The following is a 6,322-nucleotide window of genomic DNA, read 5'->3' on the forward strand; positions in this document are numbered from 1 at the left end:
TTAGAGAAAGTATCTAACAGGGGATGTAGAATTGGGGTATATAAATTATTAGGATGGAACTTATTCATATTTTCAACACCAGATTCTCTCTGTCCATCACCAAAGTCCAACTTCAGCTGTACCTTACGTACAAACATCTTCACATCTAAAATGGAATCTGTGATATCACTATCACTTGTAGGTATAAAACTCAACCCCTTATCCAATACTTCTTCCTCATAAATATTCAACCTACGCTGTGATAGATTAACTACTAACGTTTCTCTGCTCTCTCCCACATTTTCTTCAGCATGGGTCCTAAATGCTCCCCTCCTGATCCTTTCCGTTTGTGCCAGCCCCTGCTGTGTGATCTCTGTCTCCCTTGCCAACCAGGTGTCGCTATGGGGAAAGGGACTCGCATTGTAGGATCATTGCCAGAAGAACAAGAGCCTGAATTCCTATCACTAGTGACCTTCCTCCTGACCACTGTATCATTAAGCTCACAACTCGGTCTCACTGTGTTAGTTCCTGCATTAATCTCACCCAATCCCATTGAGCTGTCAAGTAAAATGTTGGGTTGCACATTATTAGAGGTAATACCATTATCAGTAATCGACACATTCCTATCATTCTCTGAAATCACATTAGCTGCATTACTCACGTTATTAATCATACTAACATTTGAAACATTCATGCCTGCTGGAACATTACATACAGCATTAATTCTAGATGAACCAACATTAGCAGTGGATAAAACAACATTTGAATTATTTACTGTCCTTATAACATCAGAGTTATTAAACCTCGGCCAAGTAAAAACTTGGCTTAGTTTGAAATCTTTAATATCTCTCAGCAACTTGTTCCTTTTTTTGCTCCAAAAGTCGCTTTTCAAATAATTGTACATTGTCTAATAGTCTCTCAAGTCCTGTTTCAACCTTAGGTGCAGGATATTTAGAATAAATTGCATTATATTGTTCATTAACACTTTTACGCAATGTTTCCTCTTCAGTCGAATGAAACTCATTAAGAAGCTTCATATAGTTATAACTAAGTTCAAAATTAAGCTGTTTTTAGATCTAGAATCCTTGTAAAAGTTTTACAAGTTTTTAAGGAAGGGTTTTTGTTGTTTGAAGGTGTGTCGCTGCTTCTGGTTTTAATTGATTAATTGAGTATGTTAATATCCTGTTAGGGTGGGGTTGATGTTATACTATATTAAGATTCCACTGACTAGGGAGGATGTAAAGTTTGACAAAGCCTTCGGGTGAAAGCGCTCACTTCCTATGAATAAAGATTCTGTTTTATGGTGATGTGGAGTTGGATTATTCTTAGATGAACGTATTCTCTATCACTACCTGAGGACGTGTTTTTGAGGAGATTACAGCTGTCTGTTCCTGTATGTGCTGTGGACATTTATTTAATACTATAAAAATTGTTTAATCCTCTTGATATCTATAAGACCAACTTAACAGACATTGTCTTTCTGCTTATTCTCCCTTTGTCTCCTCTTTAGCTCCATTAAATACTTCTTCCAGTACCAATTACCTTCACACATCATCTAATCTACTAAATCTTAATTGTCCGCTTAATATCGCATCCTTTGCCTGCTCCTTCTATGAATCTTGCAAGGGGTTCAGAGTAGTTAACTGAGTGCCTTGTATGGAATACAAAATGCCATGTTGCTCAGTAAGGTGCTGTATTCCATACAAGGCACTTACTTAATTACTCTGACTTTGTAAATAATATAATAATACATATCATACAGAAACAGAACTTAATGAAGAAAGCAAATAAATGTCTTTATTGTCTGAATTTTACTGACTATATAACTGTTAGAATTCACATTCTTGTAATATGAATGTTAATATTAATAGATATGGCAGAATTTAAATTAATGTAGAAATTATAAGAATAGCATAGTAATTTGTCTGTAGACACATTGAACTTTTCTCCCAAAGCTTCCACGGAAAATGGGCCCCAATACTCAGATGGACTTTCCCAGTAAAGAAACGATTAACAAACAAGCAAATAAATAAATATATGTATAGTTTGGAGAGGGAGGAAGATATGGAAAGGGAAGGAGACAGAAGTTTACAAACACAGATGGTAGATTAGATAAGTGAGACAGCTAAACTCTGATTCATAGGTTCATAGGTTCATAGCTGTGTACTAAGCTAAAGCCCTGGAGCCTTTACAAGCCTAGCCCACAGGATTACCCCTCTCTGGCATCATGCCACCAGACATTAGCTCCCAGTGCCTCTATTGAGTAGAGCCACTGGTGTGACCCCGGGGTGAATTTTCTATTTACCATTCACACCTCAAGATTTCTCATGAAGATGGCCAGTGAGGTACTCTGCTTGACATGTATGGGAAGTCTATTCCAAAGCATGGGCAGTCTCTGGGTTATGAACCTGTCCCTCCAGCATGTTCTGTTGATTGTGGTAATAAGGTTGAGGGCTCTGGAGCATGTGGTGTGGAGAGATTGGGATTTCTTCAGATGTAGCATTTCTAACAGAGCTGGGTCAGACATGGCTTTGTAAGTCACGCAGAGATTGTCTCTAAGTAGGCGATATGAGACAGAGAATATTTGGAGTTTTTTGAGTCTGTCCATATAGGACAAGTGTTTAAGGTCTAGGATCCTCTTTGTGAGGTACTTTTGTGGCCTCTCCAGTTGTCGCAGGTGTCTAGTGAGGTACATGCCAAATGGGGCATTGTACTCAATGATTGGCCTAATGAGGTAAGAGAAGAGCCTAGTACACATCTATGAACCTATGAACCTATGGCTCCTGATTTTATCCCATCAATAGTGATATTAACAGTTAAAAATCACTTAATAACAATATTATACCTACTATTTAACAAGCTATTCCAAACAGATGTTGTCCTCAGCTTGTGGAGAGCATCTGCTATATCACCAGTATATAAAAAGGAATAAAAGTGTTGTTGAAAGCAATATTTCATGTGTTATTGCCCAGTATCAGCTTGATGACTGCATTTTGTTAAGACAAATATAATAATCGATCATTGTTGTGACCAGTGTACATTGTTGAAACTTCCTGTAAATTCAACTATCTAGTCACATGTCACAGTTTCTTGCATAGTAGATGATATGGTGAAATGGGATCCTTATAAATTGAAGGTCAGTGCATTATTTGAATGCAGTGGTAAAGTAAGAGTGTAGATAAGGTTTTTGGGTCAATATTATAAATATAGTAAGTTAATTGCTTTACATTCAAAAGAGTCAGACAGTGGTGTTGCTGATAGTCTGGGCATATTAGTACTCAGGAGATTTTTAGTAGAAATTCAGTCATGTACTGTGTCTCTGTTCCCTTGCTCAAATCATAAATTCTGTTGTTGCTTTGTTGAGCTATGTTCCTATGGTCATCAATTCTTGCATTCAAAAGGGAGAAGCTGATACTGTCTGAGCATTTGCCAAAGTTCATATATTTGAATTCTGCTCTTCACTTCCAACAGCAAAGTTTGTACGTCAATGTTTTTTTCTGCTCCTTAAATGCCCTTGCACTTTGATGTCACAGTCATCTGAAGTGGTTATTTTGTGAATTTAGATCTTTAATAAGGTCTGTGATTATTTTCAAATTATATTTTAAATGCTGCTGAGAGGCACACTTCTTACAGATTCAGAATCATGCATAACTGATGTCTTACAAGCTTTCTCAAAATGTTCAGAATCTGTTTTAGAGGTTACAGCCTAAAAAAATATTAGATTTCTATTTTTTGTTACATGCATGAACAGAGCCAGACAACATGCTTGCTAATTTAGTTAAAATTTTGAGAAGTGTCAGACAGAAAACATTAGTAATGTTGGTAAGGAGCTCTGTTTTACTGCTTTAACTCAGTAGAAGTTATCATGGAATCCTCACACAAAAGACTGTTTCCAGTTAATGAATTGTATATAAAACAAAAGAATGTGACACCTTAACTTGTGCTTTTTTTATTCATTTTTCTTTTAAGTTATAGAACATGGATGTCTCTGGGATATGTGCATAATCTGACAGAGATGAAATAGTCCATCTGTAGTCTCGCACTTGCTATATTGTGACTGAAAAGTCACATTTCCATTGGCTTTATTACACATTTACTTGTTACTAAATATATCATGTTAATTTTTATTGAGACAAGTTAAAATTTCTGCATTATTGTATTTTATCCTGCTAGGAAATCAAGTATATGTCAGATGGTGGACTATATTTTCCTAATATATATATGTAACTGGTAAAATACCACTTTAAATGTTAATGCACGTTCTATAGCAATGCAGTGTTTGCTTGTTTCTGGTATGCTACTTTTTCTTTTCCAAGCAAACATTTTGGGGAAGACAGGAAGAGAGTCTTCCTGGTCCATAAAGATTACTATTTCTGTGAATTGTAAAGCTATAGAAGCATTACAAAATCTTTTGGTTTCTTCAATCCCTATGGCTCTACTAAAGAACCTCAGTATTCTGGATGGAAAAATAATAGAAATCTAACACACAGAAGCTAATGCTTCATACCTAGACAAGTTGATTTTTAAGACATCTGTCCCTCATAGGAAATGTACATATAAACCGCATCAGAAGAAGCACCTGTACATACTTTCCAGGGATATTCTATCCCATGATTGCACAGAATACATTGCAGTGCAAGACATGGACACTTTTTATGCAATTGGAAAAAAGCTTGATACCAACTGCCTTTGAATCTTAGGAACAATTCTAATCGATCATTATTCAGAGAAAATACAAATGCCTTATACTTTAACTCCCACTGTGACATCAAGGGCATTTATTAGTGTATGTTAAATGTTGGTATAGTTAAGCTGAAAGATCTATGTGCAATATCTTTAATTCGTGATGTAGCATGGTAAAATCCAATTTCATTATGGATGTGCTAATTGTCCTTTAAGTTATTGTGCATTATTTCATTGAAAGTTTCCACTGTTTCCCTACTTTGAAATCTTCACTTATCTATTTTATTGATTTCTATGTAGAGACTTAGACACTTCTTATTGAATGAGTGGACGTAGATTATCAACAAATAAATAATCCATAATTGATAAAATGAATAACAGAATAGTATTCTTCAGACAAAAAAAAGACTGTGACATTGATGTTGCTTACTCTTTAAGAATTTGCATGTACAATTATTGCTGTTCAGCATTTTCTGGAAGGTGAGATACCCATTCCTATGCAAAACGTCTTGGAATCTGTTCTGTGCCATACTTTGAAGGTTCCTTTTTGAGTTTGTGACACTTACGTGTCTCATGATGGAGAAGTACTAGTGGACAGCAGTCACCTTCCAGCTGTTGGATTAGGCAGACATGAGCACTGACAGTATTTTGGAGCCATTCGCTTGCCTGCTCATCTGATTGTAAATGGGACATGCTCTGTGTGGCATATAACTGTATGGTGTATTAAAACCCACAAAATAAATAAATAAAAGCTGTACCATTGCTATAATAAAAGCATGCCTAGTAAATGTGTAAAATGCAAAACTTAATTTACATGATGGATGTGTTTGTTATTTACAGGGCTTAGCTTTGAGGAATAGCCATTGTGGTATACCTCCTGAGGCTTCACATACATAAACACTGGTCAACAGGCTTTCATTGCCTTCACTATGAAGCAGTGAATTGACTTCTCCCCCATTTCCAGCCCCTATTTCATTCAAGTGGGTCTGGTTGCTGCAAGATCCCTCTGCCTTTCATTCTCCAGTAGTCTTTCCTGAGCCAGCTGATCCTTCAAGAAGTTGGAGTGAGTCATCTTGAAATGTGGCATATGAACAGTTACAGTTTTGACAAGGGCATGCAATATGGATTGTTATATGACAGCCTAAACAAGAGTGAGAGATATGTCACACTGCCCAATAGACAGAGCTAGTCAGTATTTAGGGATTCTATATGTGGTTTTGAGTTTCTTCATAGTGTGATGATAATAAAATGTTGGTTTACGTTTTTGAAAGTTATAGGTGTTTACTGGTCGCAGTGCACATTTGATTGTTTATGTTATTTAAGATAAATTAGAGCTTGCACTCAGTTAAATACACACACACACACACACACACACACACACACACACACACACACACACACACACACACACACACTAACAACATGAGCATTGGCATTGTTTTGGAGCCATTCATTTGGTTACTCATCTGAGTATAAAGCAGGATATGGTCTCTCTGGCATATAACTACATGGAGACACTGAAAAAATAAAGGTTGCAGTGTTATTATAGAATATAAATGTTTCTGCTAAATGTGTAAGATTTAGAATGTGCTATACATGGATGTGTTTGTTGATTTACAGGGTTAAACTTGGAGGGATACCCTGATGGTGCATTCTACGA

Source organism: Protopterus annectens, chromosome 8.part0, assembly GCF_019279795.1.
Source record: "Protopterus annectens isolate FY-2018-M chromosome 8.part0, PAN1.0, whole genome shotgun sequence".
Lineage (NCBI taxonomy): Eukaryota > Metazoa > Chordata > Ceratodontiformes > Protopteridae > Protopterus > Protopterus annectens.